Genomic DNA, 26,351 nt, shown 5'->3' with positions numbered 1-26,351 from the left:
GCCAGCTTGACAGAATTTGTGGCATTGATGGATGGTATTAATGTTGGTAAGGTTGGACTATTGGATTGTGCAGGTGGACAGAGGGGCTGATAAAATATATTGTTTTGTTTTCTCTGCTGTCTTATTACGGGAGACCTGATTGCCCTTGGTCTTCTAATTATAAGGCTTCCGAGTGAATCTTTGGTAAGGCCTTGTGCTTTCTTTTCTCTTGTTAGGTCAATAGGAGCTCTGGTGACAGTTATCTGCACAGTACCATCAGCCAGAGTATGAAGACATGGTTAAGGTAAACATCTTACCAGTATACTTGCACTTTTTCCACTTTTCCATGGTTGCATCTGTCTTTTCATAAAACAGGCCCTTCCCATCAAAGGGTAGTGCTTCCGTTTTCTCCTTCATATCCTGCTGGAGATTTGAAAAGCGCAACCAAGCATGTCTACGTATGATGACTGCAGTTGCTAAAATATCGGATTCTGTCTTAGCTAGATGCTTAGCATTGCTAAGCTGTTGATGAATGGTCGGTGATTGTCTTTGAATAGATGTCTACAAATCTTTTCTGAAATTTTCAGGGGAAAGTTTATCACGCTCCTGAAATTAAAAAATCCCATAATGAGTGAGTGTGTTTAAATAAGCATGCCATATAGTTCGCAATTTTCAAGGAGAGGCAGGCTGTGGCATATGTCTTCCATCCTAACACATCCAATTTTCATCCTTCTTTGTCAATTGGCATTGTATGTCTCTGGCCAGCCTTAGAGGATGACGCACAATCAATAACTAGAGAATTTGGAATTGGATGTTTTAGTAAATAGTCATTTTGCTACTCTTGCATTCTATACAAGATCTCCAAACACTTCGAAGTGCATGATGATGTTTGGAGGACTTCCCAGGCGAACTTCACTGCCTTAGTAATCACTGGCAGCTTGGGCAGATCCAGCTGTGAAGCTGTTGAAAAGTGCATGAAATTGTAGACTAGATCAACCAAAGCACTGGTTTTCTTTTTAAATACCAGACCCAATACAGAGGCCATTTCAGCAATTTTTTAGTGATATGAACACATTTCTTCTGTAGGAGAAATCGACAGAGCAGTTGGCACATCAGGATTAAGATCTGAATGGTGGCCTGTAGAATCTGAGGAGCCCTCTGATGCATCTGAATCATAATTTTCCTCTTATGAGGCAGGATCCTCAGTCTGAGAGGTCGAATGGGTTTTGGTTATAGTCTGGGGCTGTGATGATTGAGCCCTTTGCAAAGACACGTTCTGTATGCCCCGTGGCAGCCTCAGGGTGTGGGCTGTGGATTAGGAGTCAGTGTCTGAGTCATAATAGTCATAACAGCCTTTGGCTCAAGGATCTCAACCTCAGGGAGTCTTGGTGGGGTCACTTGAGTGACCAATTGAACTCTATGGTTTGATGTTTTCTGGCAGACTTTCCACACCTTAAATTCATAAATAGTCTGCTGGTAAAATGGGAGACTCAGAGCCCTTGGAGCATGTGACATCTCCCCAGACATCTGTTGGATAAAGCCCTTGCCTACTAGAGTAATCCTTTGGAGGCTTCCAAGTAGAGGTCTGCATGGAGGGCATTGTGCATGAAGGTGTGAAGGCTGTTGACTGAGCTCACAACAGTCTGGCTGGTGACGTGGATGGAGTCTTTGGGACAGTAAAAGGAATTTCAACTAGATCATGATCTTTATCTTCATCCAGTCCCTGAATGATGAAGCATTTAAAGGTAGAAAGTGAAGGAGTGATCTCATTAGACTCCAATAATGATAGCAGGTTCTGAGCTGTACAGTTACTCAAGAGAGCTCCGTTCCTCGCCTACTGCTGTGAGTAATGAACCATGACTAACAAGGCATTATGCCTATGGGGAAAGGAGGAGTGAGGTTCCTGGATTGGTTAAAAAGGGCAAAAGACATTAAAAAGGTGGGAAAGCTTTTTAAAAACCCTGCTGCACAGTGCTGCATGGGGTCTCCTTCTGCTCTCCATGTGCCCAGCAATGCCCCCCTAACCTGCAAAATGCCCCCAAAGCTTCTGCCCTAAAATAGGGCAGAAAAAGCCCCCCAAAAAGACAAAAACCCTGGACTGTGCTCTCCAGAATATCCTTGTGTCCTCCTTGTGTCCAGCAATGCCCCCAGCAGCGAAATGCCACCCAAAACTGTGAAAAATCACAGGAAAAAATACCTGTCTTTAATAGAAATGAGCCACAAAATGCATGCTGCCTACATTCCAGACCCAATCATTATTGGAGTCTAATGCATTAGGAAATGACCCCACAGTCACTTCTTGGGTTTGATACTTGCTATCTCTCTGATTTTTTCTCTTCGTCCATAGGGAATGTAAGACTTTTGTTCAACTTACATGCAAATATCTTTCATTGGACACTGCAAATTGCTGAAGTTGACTTCAGGCTGCATAGCTGGACACTCCCAATCCCACCATTGGGTTCTGCTGTTTTCAACACCTGATCAGTAAGTTGAGGGTCAAAACGTTTTAAAAACCCTACTGCACAGTGCTGCATGGGGTCTCCTTCTGCTCTCCATGTGCCCAGCAATGCCCCCCTAACCTGCTAAATGCCCCCAAAGCTTCTGCCTTAAAATAGGACAGAAAAAGCCCAAAAAACTGCACCGTGCTCTCCAAAATATCCTTGTGTCCTCCTTGTGCCCAACAATGCCCCCAGCAGTGAAATGCCCCCCAAAACTGTGAAAAATCACAGGAAAAAATACCTGTCTAATAGAAATGAGCCACAAAACAGATCCTGCTTGCATGCTCCTTACAAATGCATTAAAAAAATGGCAGCAGGAAATGACTTCACAGTCACTTCTTGGGTTTGATACTTGCTATCTCTCTTGCTATCTCTCCAATTTTCTCTCATCGCCCATAGGGAATGTAAGACTCTTACATGCAAATATCTTTCAATGAATGCTCCAAATTGCTGCAGTTGACTTCAGGCTGCATAGTTGGACACTCCCAGTCCCGCTATTGGGTTCTACTATTTTCAACGCCTGATCAGTGAGTAGATCAGCTGTCTACTGTTAAAGGCCAAAGCAGGTAGGAAGGGACATGTTTTGCAAAGTGGAAGCTGGTGATAGAGGGAGATGGTAGGAGGTAAACGGAACAGAATGATGGGCCAGCATAGGCAGGGTAATATCTCAATAAAACAGAACCCAGCCCTGGTGATGCTGACCAAGTCATTCTAACCCAAGTGGACTACCAGAACACCAGGCAGAGGTCTCACAGATACCAGCTCTTCAAGAAAGTATGTATTTCATTTCATTCTCCATTTCATCCCCCTTCTGCACTCTTGGTGAAGTTTGGGTCCAGGGTAGGACCCCAGGTGAGGGTTTTTGCAGTGCCAGGAGACCCAGTAAGTGATGCTATGTCCCACTACCTATACAAGGTTGCTCCAACCTTACTCTGACATCTAGAAAGAAAAGATGGGGAAAGGAAATTACAGTAAGTAGGTTTCACACACAAAAACCTAGTTCTACTTAATCACTCAGCCCCTTTCGAATGTAAAGTCTGTAAGTCCTGGATTACCAGAAGCCAATTTTCTTAAGGGCAGTCTCCATAAGCCCTTCAGTTGCCACCACAGAAGTAGCACCAATCCAAAAAGACTTCAAGGCAAAATGCCCCAAGGGGAAACCAGCCATTGACAAAGAACTGGGACTGAGTGAGATTCCTGCCATTTTCATGCCTGGAGGGGGGCGAATTGAGATGTGATTGCACAAAGACTGGGTGTTGGGATGCCATGTTACCTGGTTGCTCGAGTGGCCCTGTAGAGTCTGGAGAAGGGTGGGGCATCCCTCCTGTAGGGCTTTCATTCCCTTCAGGGAGCATTAGGGATGAGAAGGCTCCAGGCTGGTTTGATCTCAGTGGGGTTGAGAGGGCAAGGCAGGGAGAGCTACAGGAAACAACTCAAGGAAGACAGCTAGGTTGGGTGTGGCCAAAAAAAGGAAGCAAGGTCAGGAAGAGGGCAGGGCTAGAAGTAGGCTTTAAGCCCTGTCAGCTCTGCAATGGGGTATTTAAAGATAAGGCAGCTGATGATGAGGAGCTGCTTCTGAGTATGGGAGCCAGGAGTTCTCCAGCAGAGGGAAGTGGCTGAATGCAGCAAGCCAGGAGGACGACTTAGGTGACAAACTAATTTCCTCCCCTGGCTGTTCCTGAGGCTGACCTTTTTTCTCTCCCCCCCCCTGCCCTTTTTGTGCTTATCCAGTCATTCGGGAGTTCATGAAGGGCTAGGAACCCACCCCATCCCCTGGGAGTCTGACACTGGGCAAACGTCAGAGGTTTCTCTGCTTTTCAAAGTGATCTCTTCTCAGCCTAACTGATCCATTTTAAAGAACATAATCCACAAGACCAGGCTATTCTCGCCAAAAGAAACATCATCCCATCCAAGAGAACTGTCAGATAAATCAAACCTGAACATAAGAACACAAGAACAGCCCTGCTGAATCAGGCTCGAGGCCTATCTAGTCCAGCATCCTGTTTCACACAATAGCCCACCAGATGCCTCTGAGAAGCCCACAGGCAAGAGGTGAGGGCATGCCCTCTCTCTCTCTCCCCTGCAACTGGTATTGAGAGGCATCTTGCCTCTGAGGCTGGTGGTGGCCTATAGCCTCTAGCCTATAGACTAGTAGCCATTGATAGACCTAGCCTCTATGAATTTGTCCAAGCTCCTTTTAAAGCCATCCAAGCTAGTGGCCATCACCATGTCCTGTGGTAGAGAATTCCATAGATCAATTATGCACTGTGTGAAAAAGTACTTCTTTTTGTTGGTCCTAAATTTCCTGGCAATCAGTTTCATGGGGTGATCCTAGTATTGTGGGAGAGGGAGAAAACTTTCTCTCTATCCATTCTCTCTACTCCCTGCATAATTTTATAAACCTTTATCATATCTCCCTGTAGCCTCCTCTTTTCCATACTAAAGAGCCCCAGATCAAGACACGTCCCTCCTTCACAATTTATGTAGGTTATTGTTGTAGTATTGTCCATGATCAGATGACCCACCTTACCTTGCAATAGTGGGAGAAATGATTATGTCTAGGAAGGATGAGCTCCAGGAAGTTTATGAGTATGCCTTTCTGCCAGCTGTTCCATAGGCCCTGTGCTCTTTGGTTTTTGCAATGTGCCCCCACATCCTGTTAATGATGAATCCATTGTTACTTATACAACAGGTGCCAATGATGGAAAGGGAGTGCATCTATTGAAGTTTCTTTCCCTCACCCACCACTGAACTGATTATAGAATACTTGGTGACAAAACCAAGAACATGGTCTGATTGCTAAACTTTGGCTTGAATTCCTGTAGAAACCACATCTGTAAAGGATACATCTGCAGCCTTGCATATTATACTGTTCAATTTCAGGATGCCATTAAACTCAGTAGCTTTTGTATTTGTTGCACATTTTTCCTTGGTTTTTGTCTGAAACTCATCACTAATTCCACTATTGTTGAAATTCTTTCTTGCAGAAGTGTTCTTGTCCTGAGTCCGTACTGTATCTGTGCTGATAGGCAATCCTTGCAAATTGCTGCCACCAACCAATCATCCAAAAACATTAATATGTCCCTTGTTCCCAGGTATGCAATCACCACATTATAAACATTCTTGGAGCTGTATTGAGGCCAAAAGGAAGAACCTTGTACTGGTAAACTGATTCCCCTAACCATGAATCTTAAGAATTTCCTATGGCCCTCTCATATTCCTACAAGGAAACAAGCATCCTTCAAGTCCAGAGTTGCCAGCCACTCCTCCTTCACCAATAATGGAAGAATGCCCATCAATGTGATCATTCATGGGTACAACTGAAGTTGTTCAACCTCCTCAGATCTAATATGGGATGTATTCCCTCATATCTTTGTAGGGCCTGAAGTAAAATCCTCCATAAATCCTATATGACTCTCACAGGTTCTATCTCATCCATCTCCAGAAATGATTTTACTTCCTCTACAAGTGTAGGAGTGGGGTGTGTGTGTTTTATGCCTGTAAAGACAGGTCTTTTGGTAAACTCTATTGTATACTCTGATGTTATTATCTTTGCACCTACATGGCATCAAATAACAGATGCTTCAGTTTCAAAGGGCACTAGCTAAATGGAATTTTGACAAGTTCTTATTTGGCATTGCATTACAGAGGTGTCAAAGATGTTGTTTTGACATGTCCTTTGGCTGTAGGCAGTTTTGTTGATGTTTGGATCTTTGTAGCAATAGGAATTCCTTTGTTGAAGACAATGGGAGCATTTGAACTTCCTCCTATCAGACTGTCTGTATTGCTGACATTGCCAGCCTGTGTTGTAACCCCAATCCTTTAAGGAATAAGTTTGTTGAGCCTAATGTTGAGCCTGTTGAGCATAATGCTGTCAATCAGCAACAGCCTAATGCTGACCCTTGTTGATAGGAGCCGTGCTCATGGACTGAAAAAGTTCCAGAGTCAGCACAGAGAGATCAAGGGAAATACTCCATTGTGCAATTGATGGATACAAATTTGTAAGGCCCTGCAGGAAAACTTTGCAGTCTGGATGTCTAAATAAATAAAGTCTTGCTGTCTCAGCCGGGATTCATTGCTGAGAGAGATGTTAAGTGTACTTTTATGGAGACATTTGACAAACCTTGTGACATTAGGGTGGTCTAATAAAGAACCTTCTTGATTGATGCCTGCAGTGGTTTGAAGCCTTTCAATTTGGCATAAACCTTGAACCTTTTTCCATTTATCAGAACCTTTTTCCATTTATTTATTGCCATAAAGTTGTATATTGGATTATCAATAGTAGCTAGTTGATTTTTAAGTTCCAGTCCTAGAGCTTCAGCCATTTCCTTGACTTGCAAGCGGTAAGCTTTCATCTCCTCCATTGAGGAGATACAGTATGAGTCGCAAATGGAACATCTGGAGAAGGATCATTTATATTCTCAGTGCTTTCATCCTCTGACTCAAAGAGAAGAGCCATGGTGTTCATATGAGGATTATCAGGCTAGTGAGTGAGTCACTAGAGTCTGTGTCTCAGTGGATGCCTCCTCAGTACATTTTATTGTCACTGAGGTAGTCTGTGTAGTGATGGAGACCACTGTAGGCTTAGCTTGGACTGGAAGCAAAGGCACTGTCGTTTGTGTTGACATAGCCATTGTTGATGGTATAAGTTTTGCTTGAGTGGTGGAAGCATCACCCCCAGCAAGAGTCCTGACTGGTAGCAAAGGTGCTAGAGCTGATGTTATCGGAAAAGACATTTGGGTATTTGAAGGCTTTGATTGCTGTGTCTTCCAAAGTTTATAGTCTTGGTAATCGTAGGACAATCCAATAAAAGACAGCCCCAATACACCTGTAGTTGAAGCTCACCAAGTTGGTGCCTGTGCATGGTGTGAGAACCTACATGAGTGCCAAGTAGAAAGGGTTGCCAAGTGAGAAGCTGTCAAAGCATAACACACTGGAGGATAAGAATATACTTGCAGAACTGTTGATAAAGGCCTCTGTGTGTAGATGTGGATGGGATAAGTTGAATGTCTGGGTCCTCCGCTAGTACTTCTGCACTCTGAGGTAGAAACCCTTTGAATCCTGTTGTAGTTGGAATACTATTATTTGAGGCAAGGAGAGGAATGTCTGAGCGGTCAGATGGTCCAATCTGGTTTTAATGCCCTCGATGTCATCATTGACATCTAAGGTGCGGGAAGGTTCTCAGTCCCAAGGTGTCATTTGTTTCTACATACATTGTGAGAACTGGGGTGTTCAATGTTGATGGAATTCCTCGATGCCAATCCATCAGTATCAATGGAGTTGGGGATTGTATAGGTGTAATCACCAGAGAAACTGAAGAGTGATGCCTGGATATTGCATGTGTCATTGGCTTCGATTCCAAAAGTTGGTGCTTAGTAAGCGGTGTCAAAGGGCACACTGTTGAAGTTGTCAATACTGATAGCTTCAGAGTTGAGTGAATCAATGCTGAATGATCTTTTGATGTCATAGCCATGGCCAATGCCAAAGACTCTGCTGTCTGTTTTGTAGATATTGCAGTTTACAGTCCTGATGGGGATGGGGTTTTGACCTTTGCCTGATTCAGATTTTTTTATTTCTTCGGTGCCAGAGCTGAAGAACTCCCATCAGAGGAGTGGCATTTCTCTTTTGCTTTTGAGTGTAGAGAAGAAAAGCCTCCTGGTGGTTTGGGGGACTTAAAAGCCTGTGAATTCAAGGTAACAGTAATGGGTGCCAAGGGTTTAGACTGTAGACTGCTTACATTCTGCAGCCCTCAGCACTGGTGGCAATGGACTCGGGACATCATCATATAAAGCAGCATGTAACCTGAGGGCACCATTATTTTCTGGTCTGTTTGGAGAAGGACATACAAATCGTGTAGGCTGCAGTGTCATGTCGTTCCCCCAGACAAATTAAGCAGAAGTCATGGCAGTCTTGGGATAGCAATTTAGCCACTCACTCCGAATACCTCTTGAAGGATTTCTTTCCCTCTTTTGATTCCATGTTCATTAAAGAGTGGTCAGTAAAGAAGTCTGAGTCTATACCATGAAATCCAATAATGGTTTTTAGGTTTTTTTTGCTTTTTAGAGAACTTTTGAAAGAACCAATTGAGAACGAGGAATGACAGTAAACAAAGTCTGAACACAACAGCAATTGGAAAGAAAATGCCATCCTGCACTCTTTAAATAACAGCCATACTGATAGCATGGGGTGGAGTGAGGACACTGCGAGGAACTGTAGCATTTAGCCCGCTAGGTTCCAGCACAAGTGCATAACCCATTCTTATGGCTGGCAACAGAGCATGATGCAGATTAATCTGAACAGAAAATGTCTCTCAAGAACCAAACCAAGCCAAAGAGTAAAGCCCTGATGAGGACAATGCTGTGGTTGTTAGAAAGAAAATGAAAACTGCTGCTACAAACTAAAGGCAGTACAAAAAACACCTCTGTCAACGAAATCCCCATAGGCAAACTCTTTTCAGAGCACCAGTCTTTGTCTCTGGTCTAACTCTGCACAACCTTCCTTACATGGAAATCATCACAGGGTTCTGCGAGGCAGCCACTTTACAGGAAAAGGTGATGACAGCAGTACACTGTGCGATAGCGGATGGGAAAAGACCCTTCCTGTGGAGGTAAACTGGAAACTGGAGGTAAAACCTGAACAGAAGAAAAACTCTGTTGCCCTAGTAGTGAATCAACACCTCAAAATTATCTGCCTCGCTCTGAGCAGAAAGGCATCCGACTGAACTCCAATGATATGTAAATGAAACACCCAGTGCAACAGGCAGGAGGGCAGTGAGCCTGGCACGAAGGACAGGGGCAGATGAGTGTCTGTGGTGGCCTCCCAAAGGTATGGGGAAAGCAGGGGTGAGCCTCTGGTGGCTCCAGGAAGTTCTCACGGCCACATTGGCTGGAGGATGCCCATTCCACCAAGCTCAATGATAGCCATGTAGCCATTATGTGAAATTTTAATGACTGACTGTTGATCATATGCACCTTTGCCAATGTATAGCACCAAAATAGGACTAACCCGTTTGCAAAAACAGGTCTCCACAAGATGTCAGGTGCAGAAAAACTTCAGAATTGTCAAATCCCTTGTCAAACCTAACAAGACCCAGTCTGGAATCCAGTGAGCAGTCCATGGCCCTGCCAATGAACAATGGAGCCTGCTGCATATGATTGTACCTGAAAACCCTCCTCCAAACACACAGAAACCCTCCAAAAGGAGACTCAAATTATCCTTTAAAATGTTACCACACAGCTAGATCTTCATGGAAGCCACAGGATAAATGGATACGGTGATGAGGCAATTTGGTTTGCATTGTAAACACATAAATGCAACAACAAAAACTCTGCTGGGTGCCACAACCCTGCCAGCAAGATTGAGATAGTCTGCCAAAACCTGATATAAACATCCTGCCAAAATATCCCTGAGAGTGGCTCTCTCTTTGGACTGCAGGTCAGTCACCAACTCCCTTAATGCCTCCAATTGAGCCCTGGGCAACCCGGACACTCCTAACTCAATGCTCCAAAACTACAAAACATATGGGCCCCCTATCTTCTCTGGGGCCAAAGGGACCCCAAGGTCAGAGATCAGGCCCCCCCAAATTCAGCAAAGCTAAGGCCCAAGCATTGGAATCCACCAAGCCTGTGGAAAAGAAATCATCTAGAAAATGGAGAACAGAGTCAAAACCAAACACATAAGTGCACCACTGCAAAAAAAAAAAGAAGACGCAGCAGCTAAAACATTCAAGTGCTGAACATTGAAATGAAGGGAGCACTTTATCAAAATAATACTTTATCTGGTTATTCCAACCGGAAGCCCAGAAGATCAAAGTCATCAGAGTGCACCACAAGCAAGCAAAAGGCTGACAGTGCCTATTCTGGCGTATCAAGGCCACAGTAGCATCAAAGGAATTGTATTTCACAGAGCAAAGCTCAGGGTCAATGAAGTCAATGACAGAATTCCTTTTTGGGTGTGATAGGTGGAGAATCAGCCTAAATTCCCCAGGAGTCTTCTTGAGTATCAATAAGTGGAGTATCTTAGTGAGTATCTTATCTTGAGTATCTTAGTGAAATCTTAATGTTGGCAGAGGAGATTGCTCATAGAGCCCATAGTCTCAGTCTCCTTAATCAGTTTAACACCACCTCCTCAGAGCCAACCAGATACTTTAGGTTAAAAGTTATATAGTGACTTTCTGTCTTAAGGGCAGGGTTAGGCAGATGTTCATGCTGGAAATGACCCACAAATGGACAAAAACAAACACTTGATTAAATTAAGGATGTGATGCTCCTTGTTTCTTTTCAGGTAGTCCAAAAAAACAGTAGGCAAGTAGGTTTTGCTTTTACTTTCTTTGTTACCTGAGATCCCCAAGCAATTACCCAATGATATGTATTAACTTCTCTGAAAAGAGGGAGGCTTGCTGACCTTGATGGCTCTCAGTGCATCTAATATATCAGAGCCAATTACTTCCTAAAGCTGAGAAGCTCAGTACCAATCGTCTTATCAATCCAGAGCAACTGTCAGCCTTTGTTATACAGCTAGCCATGCCCTCAGGCTGCTGTCAAACTAGTATGGTCCACTTAGCCCTTTCTGATGCCGGGTTTCTCTTGTCTCTGGAGCACTAGGAAGGCCATATCAATGATTCTGACTGCACTCCCACATTTTGGAACCAAATCATGGACACTTTAAGAATTGCAAGGAAAGAAATGACAGGTTCAGACTATCTGCCTTTTTAAACATATGACTGTACAATAGTTACTTTTAATTAAATGAAAGATGTGATCTGGAAAAGAAATCCATTACTTCTGCATGGGGTATGTGTGTGTATATAAAACTAAGATCCTTACTGAAGAGAAGATGCACAGAAAATCTATTGAACCTAGGAACTGTTTAGTATCCTAATGTACAGGAAAATGCCCATAGCTATATAAAACACAGTCACTTGGCAAACTATCTTAAATTCATTAAATAATGCATTCTAATTCACAGGATCTCACCATTAAATTAACTTCCTTGGAATAAAATAATGTTTCACATTTTTATTACAGTTCTAAAACAATTTTGAAAGCAAGTGCATAGAAGAAAGGAAGGAAGGAAGGAGGGGGGGATGAAAACTGCACAAAAAATAACAAAACCTCCCTCATCCCTGCAGATTAGAACACAAAATTGAGTCACAGAAATAACCATGCTGAAAAATTGCAGTCCCTATACCCACTGCTTTTCGTTTGTTTCTTTTCAGATTTTAATAAGGTTTAAGGCCAAATGGGACTACTACAAGCCTCTACTTTGACCTCCAGAATAACACAGGTCACAGAATTTTCACTGGATCCTGTCTGAAGGGAATAATTTTTCTCTGCTGTATAAACCAACATATTTCAAGTCAACTATCTTAGAATGAACTGCAACACTTTTAATGCTACCTGCTTACAGGGCGTAGCAAGGTTGGAGTGGACCCAGAGACAAGATTTTAAAATCGTGTGTGTGTGTGTGTGTGTGTGTGTGTGTGTGTGTGTGTGTGTATCTCCTATGCGCCACAATAGAACATCATCCTAATTTTTTTTGAAGGTTTTGTAAATTGTGGATGATGCAAGTCATTTAAGACATGCTGTTCTGGTAGCTCCAGGTCTTAACACTCACATCAATTTCGGAGGATGAATACAACTGAAGGAAGCCCGGGCGGGTGTGCGGCTGGGGGAGTCAGTCATGTGACTTGCCTCTGGGCCCCCCCAAGGCAGTGGGCCCCCAGACAACTGTCTCCCCTTGCCCTGTTATAGTTACGCCCCTGCCTGCTTTAATGAATGAGAGTACTAAGCCACTGTGTATCATGTATGACATGTAAAAGATAATTGACCAAGTCTAATAAACACAATGCACAGGCAAAACTGGGTTTCTCATTGTGTGCACAAGATTCCTCAGAGCTGCTTCACGCCTTACTCAAGGTATAGCAGTATTACACTATTTTTGCTATAATACACAAAGTACAAAGGGCAGCCATAGGGCACTTTACACTTGGCAAGATGTGCCAGAAATTTCCATAATATGTCATGGCTTCTTATAATATGTCAGCTGATGTTAGAAATGTGCCTGTTCCCTTCACAGTTTGTGCGTTTACCACAAGGAACACCAGTGTAGCCATGATAGACACTGGCTGCTTATTGGTTTATTTATTTATTGTTCAATGTTTATGCCACCTTTCATATGGCATCCCGAGGTACTTTACAAAAGTTAAAATACAATAAAACTCCATAAAAATCACATTTTAAAACCTTAAAATCAATTTAACAGACCATAAAATTAGAACTGACAATTTTAACAAGCTGAGAAAGCTTCGGCAAAAAGATGGGTTTTCGGGTGGTGTTTTTTTTTTTATTGCAAGAGATGAGTGCATTCCACAATCTTGGGGCAGTGACTGAAAAGGCCCATCTCTGAGTAGCCACCAAATGAGTCGGCAGTAACTGGAGACGGACCTCCTCAGATGACCTCAATGGGCGGTGGGGCTCATAGCAAAAACACTTCCCACAGATGTTACCTAGAGGCTGCAGTCCCACAGGGGAAGCAGGAGCAGGCAGGCAACAGCAGAAGGAGCGCCCAGCACCCACCTGGTCTCTCACCCCAGGCAGCACTGGGTAGGAAACAGATAGACTTCTCCCTCTCCTCCTCTTCTCCCCACAGCCTACCAGTTTGGTTGAGTGAAAGATGTTACCATCTATTAATGTATGCATCAATTTTCGTGTTTCATGTGTAATGTCAGGAGGATGTCAAAAACCTCCATAAGAACCTGAGAAGAGCCTTGCTGAATCAAGCCCAATGCCTGTATAGTGCAGCATCGTGTTTCCACAATAGATGCTTCTGGGAAGCCCAGAAGCAGGAAATGAAGGCATGTCCCCTCTCCTGTTGTTGTTCCCCTGTAATTGGTATTCAGAGATATCCTATATCTGAACCAGAAGTAGCCTATAGCAATGAAGACTAGTAGCTATAGATTTATAGACCTGTACTCCTAATACAGATGAGTATGTATGAAGCAAAACTCCTTAGCAATGTTTAAATTTAGTTCAAATGACAGGCCTAAGTGAATTAATAGAGGGAAGATTAAAAACTGTAGAACTGTTAAAGCATTTCTGGACTGAAACAAGCATTTCTGGACTGAAAATATGTATGTTTTCATGTTGTTTCCTGAGATTTTAATGCACTCTCTGTGGCCATGGAGTCTTCACTAGCTGAGCTTTTCTGTGTGGTCCTTTGGAAGTGTTAGCAATGTGAACAGCTATGATATAATTCCAATCCAATTCAAGATATTATTGTATTTTTCCTCTGGTGCAAATGGCAGCCCAGATCAACTCAATCCAGTGCATCATATCATAATGATGCATTTCCCATAGCAGACAACAGTAACCCACCAATAACCTCCAGAAAGGGTAAAACTTTGTTAGGGTTGATGGTGAACCCTTCTTAGGCCTACACCACCCCAATAGCATGTAGAAGCCAGGGTTTCAAAGAAGGAGGTGTACACATTCCTTTTCATATGAGAATGATGTATTTCCCATAGTAAACTGGGAAATCAGGCTTTTGGTTTACGATGTTTTATAGTTTTAAAGTTAATTTATAGTAATTTTAATTTGTTTTTACATACTATTTAGTTGTTGTTTGGTCAAATGGTAAACTGCCCTGAGATTTTATATAGGGTGGTATAAAAATATGATAGATAGATAGATAGATAGATAGATAGATAGATAGATAGATAGATAGATAGATAGATAGATTAACCACCTAAATACCTACTAGGATGGAACTTCCTGGAATCATAGAGCTTTGTTAGGGTTGATAGTGAAGCCTTGTTATGTTTAATACCAACCCAACTTCATATAGAGGCCAGGGTTTCTGAAAAGGAAGCATATACATCCCTTTTCACATTTTTGCTTTGCTTAGATGTTTGGATCCTTCCTTTACTTGGATAGCCATTTGTCCCCCAACATCAAGGCTATGTGCTGGATAGGAAGGAATGTGCCCTTTACATTTCTGCTTTACTTGGATGCTTTACCTCTGCAATGACTTTGCTTCTCCTAAAGGTCACTACCTAAATGGAGGATGTAGCTTGACACAGAGTCTAACATATTGCCCGAATTCATGCATAGCATGAAACCAGAGTTAAACGGGGCAGAGGTTGGAACTCCATTATGACCGAATTTATGCAACCATGGTTTCGAGCCAAAAGCAACCTGCAGTTTGCCTCACCAAACTCCAGTCTGAACCTTCAGTTTGCATAAAGGTTCAACGCTGAAGCATTATGTCTAATCTTGGACACTGCCATAACCATAGTTTTGTGCCAATTTTCAAACCACAATCATAGAGAAGAAAGTGCAGACCCATCCAGGAATGCATCTGCACCATGGCTGGGGCACTCCTTGCTGGCGGCCTCTCCAAGAAGAAGCCCCACCCCCTTCTGGCACCTATCCAGCTATGGAATTGCCCAACAGCAGGGGGTCTTCATGTTCCTTTCTCTTTCCTAGGTAATAGGAAAATATTAACACAAACAGCTAATTGTGCTTATGTGCAACTATTTAGGTGCAGAGTTCTTTGGAGGGCAGCGGTGCCATAGCTGGCATGGCATTTTAAAGGAATTTAAATGCCATGCCGAGAGTGGGTGGAGAGCTCCAAATATGCACAGCCTCTCCACTGATGTGCTGATGCTTTTGTAGAATTATGCTAGCCTTGTAATAATAGTGATGCATGAAATACCTGGCTGAATTGCAAGTTTATAATGAACCAGAGATAAGGAACCATATACTAATTTGTAACAGCTCATTTGTAACCCCATGGGCTATGTGATCTTGACTGATTGAGAAACTTAGGTAACATTTGCAGACAGTATGTATGGAAGAATGCATGAGTAAGCAACATCAAGTGTGCCCCAGCCCCACTTCCTCTCAACCATGAACAATGTTGGGTAAGATGCCAAAGGCCTGAAAAATTGGTGAGAACCAGGGAGAAATGGGAGACATTGTAAAGGAGAAAGAACTGGAAAAGAACAAAAAGATAAGATGAGTACATCTTGTGATCACGGAAATGAGAGTGGACTACAGATGTACCAGCTGAAGTGGAAACATCCCTTTATAAGTCAGGCAAGAAAGCAGAAGATCCCTGAGAAGCACCACCATCCAGAGTGAGGCCTCACGCTTCTCCCAACATCCCCTTTCAAAGACTGATCATCTTTGGAGTGGGGCTGGTGAGTATGAGTGTGTGTATGTGAATTAGGAGCTAGCTTGATGTTTAATCAAATATAATAAAGACATATATTCATTGATTCACTAAAACCAGCTGGTGTCTGTGTCCGTTTTCCTGGGGCTGCTTTGCTGTTGGGCCGTACAGAGCTAGAGGACAGAGTAAATAGAGTCCCACACTTTCCACACTGTCTGGCTGTGGTGCTTTCTGGCATCGGCCCCGACAGCCAAGCAGCATGGAGGGGCTCCCCTCCCCTGGAATTGGAGGTTGGTGGAGGGCGGTTGAAAGAATGCCTGCCGTGCGATTAAAAATTTCAAATTGAAAATGCAGGTTCACCAACCAGTTTTAGGCTACGTCGAATTCAACCAGAATGTATGTGTCCCTCCCCAAACACTGAGATTGGAAGGTAACAGAGGTGCAGTTAAACTAATTGCAATATGCCCTCAGTAGCTATAAGCCTGAGAAGACATTCAAGCAATGGCCAGCTATAGGTTTCAACTCCTCTCCTCTTCCCTCACCTTCAGCATTTTCCATATATGGAAAATTACCAGATTCAATAAGATACAAGCTTTGAAACATACCAACTGGGGTGAAGGTAACTATCTGAACTCCAATTTACTACTTTGCGATGGCAGGGAAGGAGCCAGAAAAACATCAGCCAGCATTCTATTAGATGGGGCACATTCTTCGGAGCTTCACAGAATCAATATTTCAGGACCTTCACTGGTTACCAATTTATTTCTGGGCTAATTTTAAGATGCTGCTGGTTTAAAGCCCTATGGATAGGCTGGATTCTGGATACCTGAAGATGCACACCCAATCCAAAACTATACTTTTCTGATCAATGAATTCCAGTAATAAATTACTGCTATAGTATATAGTACCAGTAGGTACTATATCGCGAACTGGCAACCTGCTCCTTTTAAGTCAAGCATTTCCCCGCTGCGCCTATAAAGCCCTGAACAGCTTGGGCCCTGGGTAACGTCTTCTTTGCTATGAACCACACTGCCCATTGAGATCATCTGGAGAAGTTCGTTGGCAGTTGCAAACAGCTCATCTGGTGGCTACTCAGGGACAGTCCTTCTCCATTGCTGCCCCGAGGCTTTGGAATGCGCTCCCTGCTGAAATAAGAGCCTTCCCATCTCTTACATACTATATCGGGCAGCAGCGATATAGGAAGATGCTGAAGAGACAATGGTAAACCCCTCCTGTATTTTCCCATAGACAACCACAGGGCTCTGTGGGCTCCAGGAGTTGAAATCGACTTGACAGCATACTTTACCTTTACCATCTCTTACAACTTTTAAAAAGGCAATCAAGACACATTTGTTCACCTAGGCTTTTAATTAGATAGTTTTAATAGTTTGATAATTTTTAATAGTTTAAAGATTATTTTAAATGTTACATTGTTGTAATGTTTTAACCTTTTTATTTGTTGTTTTTATTGTATTGTTGTAAACCACCCAGAGACTTGAGTTTTGGGTGGTATATAAATATGTTAGTTGAATGAATGAATGAATGAATGAATATTCAGCCCTTCGTTGTATTCAGCCCACAATTTAATTTGGGGAAGATTATAAACAGAAAAATCAGTGACTGATTACCTAAACTTGAAGCTTTAGCACATACTTCTTGCATACTTGGAGTAGCAGGTTATATCCTAAGTGTTTGCAGCATGAGTGAAGAAAGTGGTGCTTGCACCAGGGGAAGGAGCACTTCCCACCAGTCTTCCATTCCCTTTGCTGTTTCCTGTCACACTGAAAAATCTTCCCTTGAGTGTTGGGAAGCCCTCTGGAGCAGGATAGTATGTGGCACTGGGAGGCTGCAGCAGGAAGCAGAGGAAAAGCAGAGGGAGTCACCTCTTCTAGTTCTTCTGCTCATGCTATGAGCACCATGGATGCAACCCATAATTATGTATCGCACCTTTCCCCTCCAAAAATGGAGGAATTTGAATCATTTCTGCCAAACTATTACTTGCAATATCCTAAACTGCAAAAGATGTTCTCTCCTTTGCTCCAGAACTTCCCTGTGGGAAGAAAAGATGATGCACATTAGCAGGAAACAGTTACCACTGCACATTTCCCATCTGAAGCAGCATTATGTACAGTAAAAGCAAGAGGGCTGGTGGAAGTGTGTTTTTATACATATTTGGATTTAACTTCATGTTTGGCCCTTAGGAATCAGGAATGGTAACTGTCAGCTGCCAAAGTATTTAGAACATAAGTCAATTTAAAGATATTTTCACAATGTGTGTCCTTTTGAATCAGCAAGTTCTTATCACTTGCAAGGGTGGCTGTCAGATTAAACCACTTAAAATGGTTTTGCTTCTGAATGGACTTCAAAAGCATCTACTAGAGCAGTCAACAAAATTAGCTATTGAATTTACCATCATGCAGGGATGGGGTCATTTGATTAGACAGCTATCAGACGGCTCCCTAATAAACATGTTTTGACAGTCCCTTACACCCACTTGATTTTTCTCTTTAAATTAATAAAATGATCATTTGGAAATTGCATAAAAGTAGCTATCTTTCATGTGTGTTGTGTTTTTTTTTAAAGTAAGGCTGTACCTTTAAATCAGGTCAGGTCTATTTTCTCCAGAAAATTAACAAACTAGCCTATGCTCAAACCAAACACTTGGCCCCAACTGCCACCTAAGTGTCCAGAAGCAGAGCCTGGGCCAGTAGCACCTGCACATTGTGACTGGGTTTTTCAGAGGAATGCAATCCTGTCCAAAACAGCTGTATCCCTTTGGGAAAAATTTAAGTGTGCTACCAGAAAGAACCACATGTGCATAAATGTGTGAATTTTCAGTATGTCAGATCCAGATCTCTGATTCTTCACTATTCTAGAGGAGTCCAAGTAGCAAGAGGTCCTCCAAACTCCAAGAAATCATACAATGTATCAGCAAGCTACCATAATCATTATGTACCTTGAGGGCATTTTTGCAGCTTTAAGGTATTTCGGTGCTTAAAGAAATAGATTCCCTTTACTGATAACATCTCATCAATTCTGTGCACATTTTCCTCTTCAGCAGATAGGGGGTCATTGCTTGCATAACCTAGGGCACTGAATAAAGCCTGGTATAATCAAGGCTACTATCTATCTCCGTGTGCATTGTTACTACATATGCCTCAGTGTACAGAAATTCAACAACCTGCTTCTAATTAAAAGGAAACAGAGCTAAATTGTCCATCTACAACCTAACTATAGTTAGCAAAAACTATCCGGCCATTTACTAGTGCAAATAAAACACAAACAGTTAGGGAAAATTGATGTCTATTTGTTTGTTTGTTTGTTTGTTTGTTTGTATACCCCTGCTAACTTGGCAAAGAGGCACCTTTTAATGTGGTGATTCTCTTTATTTAGCAGGGGGAGAGTAACTGGCCCTATCCACCCACAGCACAGTACCTCCAGTGACTGTTGCTGGTGTCTATCTTATGTTTCTTTTTAGATTGTGAGCCCTTCGGGACAGGGTTCCATCTTATTTGTTTGTTATATCTTTGTGTAAACCGCCCTGAGCCATTTTTGGAAGGGCGGTATAGAAATCGAATGAATGAGTGAATGTTTGTTTGTTTGATTTTTATATTGCCCTTCCAAAAGGTTTACAATTAAAATAGAAACCATTAAAACCAATAACAATTAAAACAGAAATATAAATATGAACACCAATTTAAAAACATCTTTAAAAACAAAACAATTAAAACACTGAAAACCAGGTTAGCATTAAAACAATTAAAACTAATTAAAAACCCTGAAAGGCAAGGTCTAACAGATGGGTTTTAAGGGCTCTCTTGAAGGTCAGTCAGGAATTAAGATTGCGAATTTCTGCTGCGAGTGCATTCCACAGCCCGGGAGCAGCTACAGAGAAGGCCTGCCTCTGAGTCGCCACCAAACGAACCGGTGGTAACTAGAGACGGACCCCCTCAGATGACCTTAACATGCAGTGGGGATCATGACGTCATGTAACAATGACATCATTCACACAATCAAACACTGTGTTCTACTTGGGTCGGCTTTCCTCCTACCTCGCTTCTGCACAATCACTTCTACCCAGGTTTTCCTCTTACCTTACTTCCACACAACCAAAAATTGGGAGTACACACAGCTCCCAAACCCATAACAAAGTTTTTGATTCTGTGAACGACCCCAATGTCTATCAACGTGGTGCAACATCATGAATTAAAAAGAACTTTATAGTGAATTATGTTTTCTAATTTTATTTACACCATGTACAGTCCAATTTGCTGTTACATTAAAGGTTGTATCCTGTTTGTCTAACAACCAACTCACCTTTTTGAATAGAATAGAGCAATTTACTAAATGCTCTCATTTGACTTCATCTGCAAAGACATTCAAAACTACAGTGACATTTAATTGCTTGTGCTTGGCATTAGGGCTGTGGATGAAGTTTCAAACACCTATTTTCATGGGGAGACCCATGTCATTTTCTTGAGTTACAGAAGGGTTACTTAAGTCAGTTATGGTTATGGTTTAGTATTTATCTTCCTTAAACTAGTGCCTGCTACCACTGCAGGCAGATTCAGTGCCATTAAAAGTGCCATATGCCTTCTGGTCAACAGTATTTTACTTCCTGAAATTCACCAGGAGCATTTCCAGACAGCAGGCTTTAGCATGGGCTTACTGAAAGGTGTTAGGGTCCCATCGTAGTGGCCTTCTCGTCCAGGGCAGTGGGCGGCAGTGACAGACCCCTCCCTTGGCATCCAGAGACTACCCCATTACATCTGGACTCCATGATGGGCCCCCGACCAAGTATGGCCAGCTCCTCCTGGCCCCCATCTGAGCCTGACAAAGCATCGGGCTCAAATAGCAAATTCTCATGAGATCCAGGAACAGGCTCGCACCAAGATCTCATGGGGTCTGGAGATCTTGCAAGAGTTCCAGCGAGACCGGGAACTTTAGCTAAACTACCATCTCGCCTGCATATAAAGACTGGCTAACCAATGATGAGGGGACAATCTGTTGAGAGCTGCCCAGCAAGTGGGAGCTCCAGGATCCAAGGGCCTAAAGGGGCAAGAGCATCGTAATGGGCAGCTGCAAAGAGGTGCAAAGAGGCTCAAGGGCCCAAACTCTGAGGCTCGAGTCTAAGCCACTGCAAACATAGGCTACAATGGGTGCCCAATATTAGGCCTGAAACCCAGGAGCGCTCTTGACCAAAGGTGATTACTTCTCCGCCTGTAGGGCCAACAGACGTTCCAATGGACCTGACCCAGTTCTGGCAATGGCTTGTGGAGCAACAAACTGCCTTTACGCGAGACCTACTCCAACAACAGGCAGCCCAAGTGGATCTGACGTGGAATCTTTGCAAGGGCTTGGCAATGCATCAGAAAGTCCTCAGCAGTGGTGCAGGTATCAGCCCGACTACCCGAGAGTACCGCTTCACCAAGCTGACAAAAGAAGATTATGTGGAAGCATTTATCTCCACTTTTGAGGGGACAGCCAAGGCGGCCCAGTGGCCCCTCCCACAGTGGACTACCATCTTGGGCCCCTATCTAACCAGTCCAGCCCAGACAGCTACAAGAGCTATGCCAGCCAGGGAGGTGAAGGATTATGATGCAGTAAAGCAAACAATATTGAACTGCTATGAGATCAATGAAGACAGATATAGGCAACACTTCCGCTCCATCCATTTCACTTCAGGAACTCGTCCATGAGCACTGTTGAGTGTGTTAAGAAAAGTCACCTGCAAATGGCTTCAACCCCAGGCAAATGGGAAAAATCGGTTAGTGGAGAAAGTCATTGTGGAAGTTACTGGCCATTTTGCCCCCAGGACCACGCACTTGGGTCTCCCATAATAGACCCCCAAAGTTCCAGGCAGCAATCCGACCTGGAAAATTATCTGATGTCTGATAATCCTGACAACTGTCAGAATGCAGAGGGGGGGTTGCCCCAGTTCTCTGGATGGAGACCTCCCGGGGCCCATACAGCACCGAACTGAGACTCGCTTTTCCCTCCGGGTCCCCCTGGAGTCCCATCTGCACCCCAAGGGGGCTAAGCCCAACAGAGCACCCTAGGCAGAGCTGGCTGGTCCCCCTGAACAGAACCACCCAAGATGCCCCTGGTCCCGCACCAACCCCACATGGCCCACCGAGAGACAAGTGGTGGAGGCAACTCCAACATAGATGCTCCCAAGACGTGGGCCGTGCTACACCTGTGGCCAGATGGGCCATTGGCAGCGAAATTGTCCATACATGGAGTGTGATTGGCAGGGCTGGACTGCCTGGGGTTGGCAGGACCCCCCAACAGATAAAGAGCCTTTATGGGTGCATGGTGTAATTTACGATACTCCGATCCAAGACTTGTAGGATTCTGGTAGTTTAGTATCCATGGCCAAGGCAACGCTGGTACCCCCATAAGTGCCCCGCCGAGGTGAGGGGTGGGTGGCCTGTATCCACTTACACCACTGTCTATTGCATTTGATACATGCTCAGATGTTGCTACAGGGGCAACTGTATGAACTGGAGTTGGTCGTGGTACCGGAACTACCCTGTGACCTGTTGCTGGGACATGATGTGACCTGTTGATGAGACATGATGTCCCCAGTTTTCCGACTCATTCCGGAACCACCCAAACTCTGGTTGCTGAAACTGACGACGCACTCCCAGGTCCCTTGATGGAACCAGGAAGGTCAAGCACGCGGGTCAACCGTACTCCTAACCAAGCCCCAAGCCTGCCGTCCCTTAAGTCCGACCCCGCATTTCTAATGGATCAGAACAGTGACCCGTCGTTACAATGGCTACGAGTCTGTGTAGCCTGAGATTAGGGAGTAGTTAAGGATCCTCACTTAGCCAGTCGCCTACCCTGAATAGAACAGCAGGGAGGGGGCTGGTGGTGCATAACCCTGAAAGATCACCAAGGGCCAGAAGTATAGCAAGTATATTGCATGTGGTCAACAGATACTGGGCTATACCCATGACTCACCATGGACCAGCCATCAAGGGCACTGAAATATGTTGGCTTGGGTACTTAAGGGGTTCTTTTGGCCATCCAAAGTGTGTGAGGAAGTGAAGGCCTACTGCAAGTCCTGCCCCACCTGCCAGGTCAACAACAAAAGGGTGCCCCTCCAAAGCCCCATTACATAATCTCCCAGTCATCGATACCCCCTTCAACAGGATTGCTATGGATTTCATAGGTCCATTGCCAAGAACACCTTGAGGTTAATGTTTCATATTAGTTATAATGGATTATGCCACCCGCTACCCAGAAGCTATACCCTTGAAAACCATGGCCGTTCCTGCAGTTGCTCAGGCCTTTTTGGCCTCCTTCTCAAAAGGCGGTATACTTCAGGAGCTCCTCTCCTTCTGCTCCACTGTCATTCAAGCATTGACACAGCTATTGGGTGTGAAACAACTATTCATGACCGTTTACCATCTGCAAACAGATGGTTTGGTGGAGAAGTTAAACCAGACCCTAAAGCAAATGAGAGCAAAGGCAACAGCCTCCAGACCCAACCAGTGGGATCTGTATTTGAACCCACTGTTGTTCACCCCCAGGGAAAACCCAAAAGCTTCCATGGGATATGCTTTCAAGCTGGTGTATGGGAGAAAGCCACGTGGACTACTGGGAGCCCTGAAAGACACTTAGGTGTTGCCAGAACTGAGTCCCACACTCACGCCAATGGAATACCTGGCAGAGCTTCAGGAGCATTCATGGAAAGTACAGACGATGCTTGGGCCAACCTGTACGTGGCTCAAAACCGCCAAAAACAGCATTATGACCACAAGGCCCAGACCCGTACCTTTGCACCTGGATCCGCAGTGTTGTTACGGCCCATGGTTCTCCCCAGAGCACACCTAGAACCTTGGGCTGGCCCCTATCAGGTGATACGGCAACTGGGACCCATCAATTATGAAATAGCCAGTGGGCCGGTCTGAAAAGGGCTTAAGCGACTCCACATAAACCACTTTAAGCAATGGATAGACAAGCCTCCTCACCCTACACCTGTCTGCTATCAGACGGGGTCCTCAGAAACCGATCATACACCTCCTCAGACAGACCCCAACCTTAAAGGGGAGCAGGATGAACAGTTGATGGCCCTTTTGCATGACATTCCTGGGCTCTTCTCAGTACACCCAGAGAAACAGAACACTGGATTAATACGCCTCCTGGGGTATTAGAACATTGGATTAATACCCCTCCTGGGAAGGTCGTACACACAGCCTGGCACCCAATGCCTTGGAAAAGACAGGACGACGTAGCCAAGGAAGTGGAACTCTAACCGTCGTTACGTCCCTGGAGTAGTCCCATTGTTTTAGTGCCAAAGCTGGATGGCTTGACCCATTTCTGTATTGATTTTCATGAAGTAAATAAAGTTGCTGCTTTCGATGCATATCCAATGCCCCAAGCAGATTTCATGACTGAACGCTTGGAGGCTGCCCAGTACTTGTCATCTCTCGACCTATTGGCAGATACTGTTGCGCCCTGAGGACCATGAAAAGACAGCCTTCGCCAGCCCACTGAGCTCTTTCAGTTTGTAACGATGTGTTTCGGCCTTCATGGGGCGGCTGCTACCTTCCAGTGGTTAATGGATCAGATACTGGGCCACTGCAATGGTCTATCTGGATGACATCATTGTCTTTAGCTCTTCCTGGGCTGAACATATACAACATCTCTGTGAGGTATTCCTAGCTCTCAAGGATGCCGGCCTAACCACCAACCTGAAGAAAACCCTTTTGGCTGCCCATGAATTTCAGAACCTGGGATACCCTGTGGGGCAGGGCACCATGAAACCACAGGAAGCCAAGGTAGCCACTCTTCTGCAGATGCCGCAACCCAACACTAAACACCAACTACACTGTTTCTTATGCATGTCTGGCTACTACCAAAAGTTCATCCCACACTACACAACATGGGCTGCCCCTTAATGGACATGTTGCAGAAAGGAAGCCCCACATGCCTTTCATGGACAACCCAAGTTGACGCCTTATTCCGGGATATACAAACAGCCTTATGCTGAGACCCAGTCTTGCGTTGCCTTGACTTTAACTGACCATTTTGTTTACAAGCCAATGCATCAGCCATTGGGGTGGGGGTTGTACTGTCCCAAGTCTGGGACAATCTCAGCCAAAAGCTCCAGCCAGTGGAGCATAATTATTTGCCTTGAGATTGTCTTAATGAAAGGCGGTATACAAATTTAACAATAAACTTAACAATAAATTCCACCATAGAGAGGGAGGTGTTAGCCATGCTCTGGGCCATAACATCACTGTGTTATTACCTCGAGAACAACCCCTTTATGCTTGTGACAGACCACACCTTCCTTCAGTGGTCACACCTTATGAAAGACAGTAATACCCGTATCCTTCATTGATATCTTTCACTTCTGCTTTTTTCTTTTACAGTGCAACATTGCCGGGGGACCGATCATACCAATGCTGATTTCTTGTCCTGTATACCTGAAGATACTGAAACTGAGTCCTCCAAGGACCTAAGTGGGGTATGTGTGTGTCAGGGTCTCATCACTGTGGCCTTCCCACCCGGGGCGGTGGGCAGCGGCAGCGACCACTCCCTTGGCATCTGGAGGCTACCGCGTTACCCCCAGGCTCTGTGACAGGCCCCCACCCTGGCCCCCATCTGAGCCCGACAAAAGCATCGGGCTCAAATGGTGAACTCTTGTGAGACCCAGGAGCAGGCTCATGAGATCTTGCACTGAGATCTCACGGGGCCCGGAGACCTTGCAAGAGTTCCGGCAAGACCGGGAACTCTCGTGAGACTACCAGCAAGATCTCACCTGCATATAGAGACTGGCTGGCCAATGATGAGGGGCCAGTCTGGTGAGAGCTGCCCAGCAAGTGGGAGCTCCAGCATCCAAGGGCCTAAAGGGGCAAGAGCATTGTAACTGGCGGCCTGTGGCGCAAACAGGTATCTGTGAGGAGGTGAGCTCAAGGGCCCGAACTCTGTGAGGCTGGAGCCTAACCTGCTGTGAACACGGGCTACAAAGGTTGCCTGACATGAGTTTGAATCGGCCTGCAAAAACAATGCAAAAAGTTAACCCAGACATAAATCAGGCTCTGCTCTAATGTGCAATGAAAAACCCAAACCATGTCTGGAGTGCTCCCAATAGCTCCCAGGGACTTCAGGGGTAAATCTGGTCAATATGAGAACACACACACTCCATTCCAGAGATAAAGGTAAAGTGTGTCATTGAGTCAGTGTCAATTCTGGTGACCACAGAGCCCTGTGGTTGTCTTTGGTAGAATACATGAGGGGTTTACCATTGCTATCTCTCACACTGTATGAGATGATGCCTTTCAGCATCTTCCTATGTCCCTGCTGCCCGATATAGGTGTTTCCCATCGTCAGGGAATCATCCAAGCGGGAATTCGAACGGGCAATCTCTGACTTGCTAGTCAAGTCATTTCCCTGCCACCCCGTCTGGAAATGCTGCAGGGAATAACACTGCATCATGACAGATCATCATCCAATGGCACTTTCCAGCAAAAATGTAGGAAGCTATTTTTATTAAGCCCTACTTAAACACTACTTTAAGGGTGGGGGAGAAAATGGGGTTTATTAGACTAAATAAGGGTTTCTTCACTTTTTAAACTTCATCCTGGAAAATGAGTAGCTTGTAGTTTAGTGCTGCTGCTGTTAAAATATAGCAAAACTTTTTTTCTTTGTATATATTCAGAGTTTATTTGTACATACAGTTTAAAA

Source organism: Hemicordylus capensis, chromosome 2 (assembly GCF_027244095.1).
Source record: "Hemicordylus capensis ecotype Gifberg chromosome 2, rHemCap1.1.pri, whole genome shotgun sequence".
NCBI classification, from domain to species: domain Eukaryota; kingdom Metazoa; phylum Chordata; class Lepidosauria; order Squamata; family Cordylidae; genus Hemicordylus; species Hemicordylus capensis.
This window is presented reverse-complemented; position numbering follows the sequence as displayed.